The sequence below is a fragment of the Thamnophis elegans genome, chromosome 1 (genome assembly GCF_009769535.1).
Source record: "Thamnophis elegans isolate rThaEle1 chromosome 1, rThaEle1.pri, whole genome shotgun sequence".
Classification (NCBI taxonomy): Eukaryota; Metazoa; Chordata; class Lepidosauria; order Squamata; family Colubridae; genus Thamnophis; species Thamnophis elegans.
In genome coordinates, this window is record NC_045541.1 from 32,266,408 (window position 1) to 32,277,615 (window position 11,208).

Genomic DNA, 11,208 nt, shown 5'->3' on the forward strand with positions numbered 1-11,208 from the left:
GTTGATGATGTTTCAAAGTAATACATTACTCTTGCTCCTTATATTGATGGGTGTAGAACAAGCCCTCTTTTGAAATTGTTTAAACATGAAAAATCTGTTTCTTCAAAAATTTTGAGTGGTTACTGCTTTTTTCTGTCTATTTGATTGCAACCGGATCATCGGGCTTACTGGCAATTGTTTAAGTTGGCAGGCAGCCCAATGTTGCAGTTCTTGTGAGGATTTAGGGTCTAGAAAATAGCAATATTTGGCTCTTTAGTGATAGGTCTCCAGAATAGACATCCCCCCCCCCCCCGCCTTTGATAATTCTGCAAGAGAATGTGCTTTTGCAACAGTGACAAGAATGTAAACTTTCAAAGGAGCACTAAAGATGCAGAACTGTTTAGGCCACAGAGAGATCCTGATTTAATCTACACAGTCAGATTTAGCAGCAGTGATACCTTCCAAGGTCAAACCTGACGAGGGACATTAGGGATGGACACTGTCTTCTCCATACCTTGCTTCCATCTCTGAAAAAGCTCACAGTAACCCCTTCAAGAGGCGACAGTAGGCTGATCCAAAGTATTTCTGTACTTCTTTAAGAGCGTTTTAAAAGAAGATTATTATTTTCATTTTTTTGAGCTGGAAATATAAGATCTGCATTGTCTAGAATGTGTATAGGTAGTCCTTCACTTATGCCCACAATTGAGCCCAGGATGTATGTTGCTAAGCGAGAAATTAGTTAAGTAGGTTTTGCCCCATTTTTCAACTTTCCTTGCCGCATTTATTAAGTGAATCTCTGCGGTGGTTAAATTAGTAACACGGTTGTTAAATGAATCTGGCTTCCCCATTGACTTTGCTTGTCACAAGATTGCAAAAGAGGATCACATGACCCCGGGATATTGCAACCATTATAAATATGAACCAGTTGTCAAGCATCCAAATGTAAACCATGTATCATGGGGATGCTGCAGGAGTCATAAGGGTGAAAAATGGTCACATGTTATTTTTTTCAGTGCAGTTTGTAGCTTTGAATGGTTACTAAGTGAACTGTTGTAAATCAAGGACTACCTGTACTAAACATCAAGATGGCTGCCTTTCACAGTCTCTTTGGCACAATAGACAGGTGTGCACCAGACACCTTTAATATCACAGTTGTGGAGGAAAATATTTTTAGTCTTATGTGGAAGAGATGGTAACATGAAGGAAACTGATCTAAAATAAAAGCAGAACCCAATTATGTTTATTATTGTTTATTAAAACATCTGCTTTACAGCTCTACCAAACATTTACAAGATTGCTAACAACATACAAACATCCAATGCCATCATCAAATCTGTGATAAATTGAAAACAAACCAATCAAAACATAATGTACTGACTAAAACCCATTATAAAGGCTTCTGGATTTTTTAGTCACATTGTGATCTCACAGAAAAAAAACAACAACAGCCTCATATTGTCATGAATGATTGCTTTGAGCACATTTGCATAAGGGCTGCAATGGAAGCAGCTTATTGTATAAGCCTCAACTTGTATTTCTTGAGCAAATTTCTCTTTTGATTTGGAACGTGTCTTTGCAGGGGATGTAGTCAGGCTGAACCACAGAATAACTTTAAAAGAATTTCTTTGAAAATTAAATGTCACTAGTGCATGGTTTTTCCAGTTGCTGTTATAACAGTTGGAAAGAAAGAAAAAAATATCTGAAGCATTTCAGATAAATTTTCTGAAAGAAACATAATGTGGTTTGCACATTTAATTCTTAGATGAACTAAAAAGAGAGTGGGGCTTTTCTAGAATTAGGTGATTCTGGACAGCAGGTGTTGGGAATGCCCACCTTATGTTCACTGCACAGCAGGGCCATTGCAGCTTTGAAATTCCCCATCATACCAGCTGCAATTTTACAGAGCCAAGACTAGAAAAACAGTTATGATTTGTGTCACTGCAACTGTGAGGAGCTATGCAAAGGTGGCTTATTGGGATGGGGCTGTGCCATCTTTTACCATTCCTGAAATATGCCAAATCAAAACAAAACTGGCAAACTCCATCTCCATTCAGCTGCCTGGCTGTTCACTGGCCCCACCCATCAGAATCCTAATTATGCCATAGCAGCCTGGACAGTGGAGCCAGATCATTGGAGGTCTGTGGAGTATTTAAAGAGATTTACTGGTTTCTGAGCACAGTTCAAGGTGTTGATGTTGTCCTTTAAAAGTCTGTCATGGCAACCAAGGAACTCGTGGGGTGGCTTTGGACCCACCCCCCTCTCTTAGCTCAATCTATTGCACAGCGGTATTGTAGGAAAAAAGTGACGGCTAATTAACTTCAGCTCTTGTATAGATCAGAATGGGGAACCAGCAATGCTGGTTCAGGAATTCTGGAGTTTAAAGTCCATGGTTCCACCACAAAACCGCGGACGACAAAATCGCGCTCGACGAAAGCGTGTACGTGACGTCATCACAACGTGACGAAAACATCGCGCTGTGATCGATAAATGTAAAAATAAAGCGAAAACCTTACCCTAACCCCCCCCAAACCTAACCCTAAACCTAACCCTAAACCTAACCCTTAACCTAACCCTAAATCTAACCCTAAACCTAACCCTTAACCTAATGCTAAACCTAACGCTAACCCTTAACCTAATGCTAAACGTAACCCTAACGCTCTAAACCTAACCCTAACCCTTAACCTAACCCTAACCCTAACCCTAAACCTAACCCTTACCTTTATGTGAATCGGCTTTAATTTTATTTTTATTTCAATTTTTAATTTTTTTCGTCGCGCTGTGATGACGTCAAATGCGCGCTTTTGTCGAGCGCGCTTTTGTGGACCGCGGTTTTGACGGGTCACGAAAGTCCATAGGTTGTAAAGTTGCTGTAGTTGTCCACCCTTTGTATAGGTGATGATGATAGCAATCGGGACAAATCTTTCATGGATGGCATTTAATGCTTGGAATAGGGCTATAAAAGTTAAGGGGAGTTTTACTGCAGTGTTGCTTCTGAGTGCAAGAATCCAAAATAAAACCAATATGGAACATAAATGAGACCCTGTGGGATGCAGAGGCTGAGGAGTGTTGGACTAAGAGCAAGGGAACCCAGGTTTCAGTCTGCTCTCAGCCTCAGTTACTGGGTGACTTTGAACCAGGAAACTTGGTCATCCCAAACTATTTAACAGGGAGGTTGTAGAGGGAAATAGGAGAGAGTATCATTTATGATACCTGGAGCTTCTGAATGACAAACAGAATATAAATCAAATAAGTAAAAATAAGAAAGTGGGAAGATTACAATTATTTCCCTGTCCTGGCTCAATTCATACTTATTGGACTTTGGGTTTCATTCTTTTCTGAATTTTACAGAAATATTCTTTGCTCAAAATATTCCCTAAAATCCACAATTTACTAAAAAAAAATCATTTAGAGATGTATAGATTTTGATGAAGTATGTTTAGAAAGTAATTCTGTATGTGAAAATATACTTTATATAAAGGTGTGTTCAAAATAAACACAAATGCATTTGCATATGCATTTGAAATTTGTTACATTCCTATGTACAGGTAAAGGTATCTGTTCCTACATAAAAGAATTACTGTTCTATTACATAATTTCCGATGACCCAGTCATTTTGTATTGTTAGTATTTTTAATTAAAATTTGATGATGTGGGATTGACTTTTGCATTAATTATTCTTTCATTTCTTGGTGGGGGATAGGTCCGCTGTTACACCTGTTCATTGTAAAGGTGTGTTGTCCTTATCTCTGCTAGCCCAAATAATAGATGAGATTAAAGTTTGGTACAGATGAAAAAAAAAATCCCAAAGAGAGAATGAGGTCCAAATCAAGAGGCTAATTGCTATGGATTAATTGCAATACTTTTTCCACTACTATTTCCGCTTTAAACCAGCCATAGGGGAAGATGCCATCTGGACAAGCCCTTAGTAAATGAAAAACGTGTGTGCACGCTCTCTCTCTCTTTCTCACACACACACCAGTTTGCTTGGCACAAGTTCAATTTCTTTTATTCACCAGCTGCTAAGTCATTTTCATATATCTTGCGGCTTCCTTCAAATGAAAACACACCTGTTCTTCTAACACTGTACCCATTTTCTGTTGGCTGCCTGCTCATAAGAAATCCAAGATCATTTTTATAAGAGGATTGTCTGACAATTTCTGAATTTGTTACCATTTAAAACAGCTTTGTGTTGAAATTTTGTGAGTGGTATGTGGATGGGGGTGGGGGGAGAAGCAAGAAAGGTATAACTTTAGCTTGTACAGTTTAGTCTGCAGACCCAACCTGAAAGTAAATAAGAATTCTAGGGAATACCTGTTTGAAGGTGCAATGTAAATTAAGGAATTGAAAAACTGTCCCTCCAACCCCCAATTGGTAGTTGCTTTACTGATATCTTAGGCATACACCTGAAGGTACGTACTTTTCCCACTCATAAGACACACTTCCAAGTAAAAACTGGGATAATCAGATGGCATTCTTCTATTTGAAAGTAAACTTAGCATTACTCCTACTGACTTACCTAAGCAAATTCTATAGGCACTTGAAATTATAGACATATCAGGGCAACTGGTAATAGAATGGCCACTCATAGAGCACATGTAAAAGCACCACTTACATACTTCTGTGTACACATACAGAATTAGTTGACACAGAACACCAAACAATGAGAAAAGAGAGGATACATTTGTGTAGAGAGTGCTCCGGATGTGTGTTTCTTAAAAATAATGATTTGCGTGGAAACAGGAGGAATTTGGAAACCAAATTCCTATCCAAAACCTCTTAGTAGATACAGTACACCTTACAATTCTTTGCAACCTTTCCCAGTCATCCTAATCATGGCTCTTCCCCTCAAGATAGTTTATGAGATTTTTAAAAATACCTTAAGTCACTCATATTACAACCCCAACATCCCCTGTTGTTTTGATCGCTCTGCCTGGCATCAATGCTGGGGTGGCGGCCATGGCTTGTATTGCTCCTGGCTGTGTCTTCAGATGGCAAAGGGGGCAAGAGAATACCATCTTTTCTTTTTTTGCATGATTTTCAGCAGGATGACATAAAAAAAGCCAGTGTCTTTGTAAAACTTTGTATAGCTCTATTTGGTAACTGTGTTAGAAAGGAGAAGCTGCTCTCTGCTAGCCCCAATATTTATCCCCAATTCTTTCAGTTTCCTAGAATTTTGCCACTAAAACTGGGGAAAAGGGGACCCACCCCAAAGTGGGAGATATCACAATGCTGTGAAGTCAGGGACTCCTGCATACAAGAAGAAAAGTATTATGTGGGGAGGGCAGAGGTATGGGGCTATAATTCTTTGTCTCTGTTAAAAAAAGATGTTCATTATAATGTTTGAGAAAGGAAAGAATATCAACTTTCAGGAGAGGGACTTTATCTACAATTATAACATTGGTTAATTATAATTGGTTAAGAGTTGGATTGAGTCACTTTCATAATATGAGTCAAGTCATGGGACCGAACTAACCTGGATTATATTTTGTACCATGTGGCTTGATGGAGGGAAAGATTAAAGGTTTTACCTGTGCAAAGCCTTGCGCAGGTGGTATCTTCCCCTATAAGTGACTCTGGGACTTAATACCTGTATTTTTCTGCAGATTAATGATCCACGTAGGCTGCAAACTCTTCTCTTCTTACTTGCTCCAAATTGCTTCTCTGTCTAGCTCTTAGGAGAGCTTTTAATTATCCTTGCGGTGTATTGACCGTCATCCAATATATCCCGAGTGCCTACGAAATCATTGTTCTGATATTTTCATTTTATGTATTTATTTGTTTTTCCTTTCCATCTTTTTTTAAAGTTCCAATCTGCATTTCTCCCATCTGGTTAGTCCAGCACTCTTCTTAATTAGTAAAATGCCATCCTGTCAGATTCTCTTCTGCCAGGAAAGTCATTCAGTTACCAGATCACTTCTTCACCTCCATCATATATCAGTACATTTTAAAACTGAAACACATCATATTCATTCTCTCTCTCTCTCTTTCTCTCTCTCTCAGAGCGAGCAAAACTAAGAGACAGTAATACTAATTAAGGATAATTTCACTGTAGTCTCTCAATTATCACAGTCCTTGGGATATAATATTTAAAAGTATAATAAAATACTTACCTGAACTCCATTTCAATTAACCTTTATTTACAAATTACAACAAATGCAGTAAACAAAAATAAACTTTCTTCTCATTCCCTCTCCCCATTAGACCATTAGCTGTTTTTATTCTTCTATAGACATAATCATGTAAATTCCAAAAAAATAGTCTTAAATAGTAGGTGAGCTATATGACTAAGGAAATATGTTATAATATTCATTATCATTATAATTATTGTTGCTACTGTTATTGTTGCTTTATTCATTTCTTCCCTTAAGGAACCACTTAAAGAGAACATGTTGGCTATTAAATCATAAGCCTTATGTTGAATGTATCAGTTATATTACAAAAACATAATTATTTTGCTTCCATCTACCAATTACACCAAATAGAATGCCAACCATTTTCAAATTACTGGATGAGAGAAGTTTATTTATTCATAAACTGAAGAAATAAAACTTCAGCCAGTCAAACAGCCCAGCATATTGGAAAAACAAAACAACCTTTCTAAAAAAAAGCCTATTAATGTTATAATAAAATGATAAGAACCATTACAAACATATGGGGGCATATGGGGGCTATTCAATTGCTCTGTAAACAATTTGCAAAAAAAATGGGAAATCGGGCTTAAGGAGTGAATTGGGTCTTCTGCTACCTACCACCATGGCCTATCTTAAAAAGAAGGGATGGTTAATTTTATTTAACCTTTCCATAAAAGTTCATTAAAATCCATCAGCTGACCTTACTGATCTCAAAAAGTGAAGCCAGGTTTAGTTCCATGGGAGAAATTCTACTGCTGGAAGTTGACTCGGAAATAAGAAATAAAAAAAAAAGAAATGGCAATATTCTATTGCTGCCAACAAAATGTCCAGAAATTCATCAGCAGTGAACAGGGGTGGGTTCCTGCCAGTTGTAACCTCTTCCACAAATCTACAGTGCTGTTTAGAACTGGTTCCAGCTCCCCCCGCCCGTCCGCACCATGCTTGCCCCACTGGATGCTCACTGATTGGCTGGCTCACCAATTGCCCGGCCCGCCTCTAAGAGTCCTATCTAAACCTTAAAGTCTTAAAGCTGTCAAGTTTGAACATCCCTGGGATTTTTTTCTAAAGGGTTAGGGATGCAAGGGTCTTGTAACATGACAGCTTTAAAACTTGCTCACTTCAATGCCAGAGTTCCTGAGCCAACATGACTGGAAGAGGAATTCTGGGAGTTGAAGTCCACAAGTCTTAAAGCTGTCAAGTTTGAACACCACTGGGTTTTTTTTCCCTAAAGGGTTAGGGGTACAAGGCTCTTGTAACTTGACAGCTTTAAGACCTGCATGCTTTAAATGCCAGAGTTTCTGAGCCAACATTTTGGTTGCTAAGCAAGAGCATTGTTAAGTGAGTTTCACCACATTTTACAAGTTGGCCATGCCCACCCAGTCACATGACTGCCAAGCCACTCCCACCCAGTCACATGGCTGGCAAGCCACTCCCACAAAGCAGGCCACACACACACAAGAGGTTCTAAAAAAATTTGAAACCCACCACTGGCAGTGAAGCTTTATTTGAAGGAGAATTGTAGTAGGACATGTTATGGATTGCATGAAAATCATTAATGAAAAGAAAATGCCATTTCCAGTCACCTCAGAATAAATGTTAATATGCCTTAACTCAGAGAGATAATTCATGTTTTGCAATTAAAATCTGAAAATAAACTCACCTACTTTCATCCATAAAGTGGGGAGGGGGGGAATCAAAGCCACCTCTATTGGGATTAAACTGTGAATGAGCCTTTATCATTTCCAAATTTCTTCTTCAGGCAAGATAAGACACAAGGGTTTCTAGAGTTTCCAAGCTTTTTGCATCTTTTGGGAGCTTTAATGGTTAAGAGTCCCCAAATGGCTGCTGTGAGTAATTGTTGTCCATTTCTCCAATTGCTAGTGGGGTGGGCAGCATTCACAATGTACTCATTGCATAAAAGAGCAAATTGGAGAAGCTAAAAGACAAATGATTTGTAATGGAACTGTAATACAAGCAGCTGGCAGGATATGAGCTGTCCTCTATTTGTTACAAAATGTTTCTAGGCCCACCCAGGATTCTAGAGGCATTCAGCACAGCAGGGATGGCAGCACTGGGGATCTAGTTTTTTACAGGATGCCCTGATTGAAGATCTGTTCACCAAAGAGATCCTTCCTTCATTTGATCCTAGTTCCTTTTGCACTGCTGCACATACAGGTGATTGTTTCCTGAAACATTGTGGTCCTTGTTTGCAGTCAGGAAGGCCTAGAGCCTTGATGGTGAACCTAAGGCACGCATGCCACAGGTGGCACACAGAGCCCTCTCTGTGGGCACGCGAGCCATCACCCAGCTCAGCTCCACTGCACATGCACGTGCTCCTCCTGCAAACCAGCTGATTTTAGGGTCACTGCAGTGCATGTGGGAGACGTGCACGCATGCATGGGGGCAGGTGTGTGTGTGTCACATGCATGCACGGAGTGGGGGGAGCAGCTTGCACACACTTTCGGCACACATGGCCTATAGGCCACATCACTGGCCTATAGCAACTGCATATTAACAGATCGATGCAGGCTAGGTTAACACATCATACTACAATATGGTTTGCTTAAGTGGCAGGATTTCTACATCACATTAAGCTATTCACTTGCTTCAGAAACTGCATTATCTCATAAACCTGGCCATTAGTTTCATTTAGTACTAATTCAGAATTGGCCAATGTTTTTGGCAAGGAAATGGTAACCCATCCTTCCAATAGGTCAGTGCATGTCTAGAGATATTAGGTAGCTTCTGCAAAACCCATTTACCCCTATCCAAAACCCCTTTCTTTAACTTTGATTTCTTGAATAAATCATAGTTGACCAGTTTACGCTTCATGCTAAGCCACAAACCATAACTTAGAGACCACAATATTTGGGTTCATACGTTGCACTAAGCCCAAACTAAAGAGGCCACTTTAGGTTCTAAAGAATTAGCCATTGTTTCACGTTACTTCTCAAACTTTGATGGGCTACTACTTTTTGCATTCATATATAGCTTCTTTTAGTTTAGTGGATTCCAGAATTATGCAGAATTAGGATTCCCAGTACAATAGCCATTGAGTCTCCAGGATCATGAGATGGAGGTGCATTCAGAATAAAGCATGTTCCTGAAAAATAAGCCTGTTTATTCTAAAACACAAAAGAGTGACCATATATGGTGATACTATAAAAGCTGCAGAATCAGCCCCCTCTCCTACATGTAACTCTATGGAGTTTCCAGATAAACTAGTCATCCAGATACAGATTTTTTTAAAACCTGTCAAGCCTTTCTAAAAGGAATGACAAAAAGTATGATCTGCTGTGGGTTTTTTTGTCAAAATGGGATCGGACACAAAACAAAGCTGAGCTTAATGAGAGTGCCTATGGCTTGAAATGTAGTAACTGAAGCTATTGCTATGAAAATACATTGGTGTTATCTTTTTCTGCTAGACAGCACATTTCCCTTCTCAAATGCTTCTAATTTGGTAAGGTGCACATGAGGTCTGAAACAGAAAATGTGCGGCAGAACACTTTAACTGCAATGTTTCTCTGTAAGAAAAAAAAGAAGAAAAAGCTCTGCGTCCTCCTGGTTTTGCACAGGACATGTGGAAGATGGAGGGAACATATTTCGTTGCAAGATCTCAGTGGTAAGTTGAGACATAGAGGATTTTTCAAGTCTCCATGAGCTGGGAGTAGTGTAGTACAGAAGTCAGCTTAGCTTGTCTTTCTCTCTAGCCTAAGATGGGATTCAGAGCTGAAAAATCCACATAGGAAAAGATAGGGTATCTTTTCTTTACCTAATTGTTAGAATGGGAACCTTCTACTATTTCTTCCAGCCTTCTTCTACTTGGATTTTATTCACAATTCAATAATTAGAAATTACTGTTGTGATTTCTGCCCTCACCCCCACTCCCCCAGGCATTGTCTCAAAGGGGAAATTGTCCCAACCTTTAGTTTATCCCCTAAATTTGCTCTCTGCCAGTGCTGGAAATTTCAGTTGGATGATGGTGGGTTTTACAATAGGAAAGGCAACACAATGAAATGGGCAGGACATACAGGCCAGTTAGGTTCATGAGGATTTGTAGTTTTTCTGGGAGCTGGGTTTCCCTAGGTTTCTCTCTTATAAAGCATAAGTCTATTTTAGCACTTCTGCCACAGTATTTGAACCTTTCGTGCCAGGTGTGAAATCAAATTACCGTTTTTCAGGAATTGTGGTTTGTGCAAGCTTTGAGGAATTAAACAAAAGGACTCTGAATGCTGCATATTAGGACAGTATAAGCTGATTTTGATCAGTCAAAATCCTTCACATCCTCCACCTTCAAAGATTTCAGCCCCGGCACAAAATTCTCACAGAATCTCTTTTGGCTTTTTTGAGTGTCAGAGGAGACAGCAGGATAAGAGAGAAGTTTCCAAACTGCTTCCATTCCCAAACTGTATCTTCCTTATGTGAAGGATGTCTGATGCCACTGATTTTTAGGATCTCAAAAGTTGAATTTCGACAGCATGGTTTTGTTGTTTCTTAACAGTTTCTAGGAGTCTTCTGCTGAAAGTTGGCCACCAATTTCCAGTTGGTTTTGGGATGTTGGTGACTATAAGTGATCCATGGGCTACAGGCTCCTATTACCAGAGACATAATGGTCAAAGTGTTAGACCATGACTGGGGAAACCGAGGTTCAAGTTTGCTTTCAGTCATGGAAACTCAGTAACTGATTTGGGGCTAGATCATTGTAGGATAAAACAAAAGGAGGTCCCTATGTAAATTATCTTGCAATTTTAGAGAAAAAGGGAGTTCTGAATCTAAACAATAGTAATAGCATTGACAATAACAAGAAGAGTATAGGGTTGCACCATAAATCTTGCATTTGCTAAGTTCATCAAGTAATTTTTAAAAATACTGCTCTGTGGTAGATTACAGATGGGTGTTTTGTGTAGCCTCTCTTGCTAGGCCCTCACATTAAGTTCCTGTTATATACAGTAGAAAATCTACTGTAGATCTGCCTCAAGATCCAATCTTGCCTACAATTTTCCTTTCATTCCTTTCATCTCTCCTCCTTGCAGAGTCATTTTTACCATCCTGTCTGGTCAGAACTTTATTGATCATAGCAGAGTAAATTAGGTGTGGA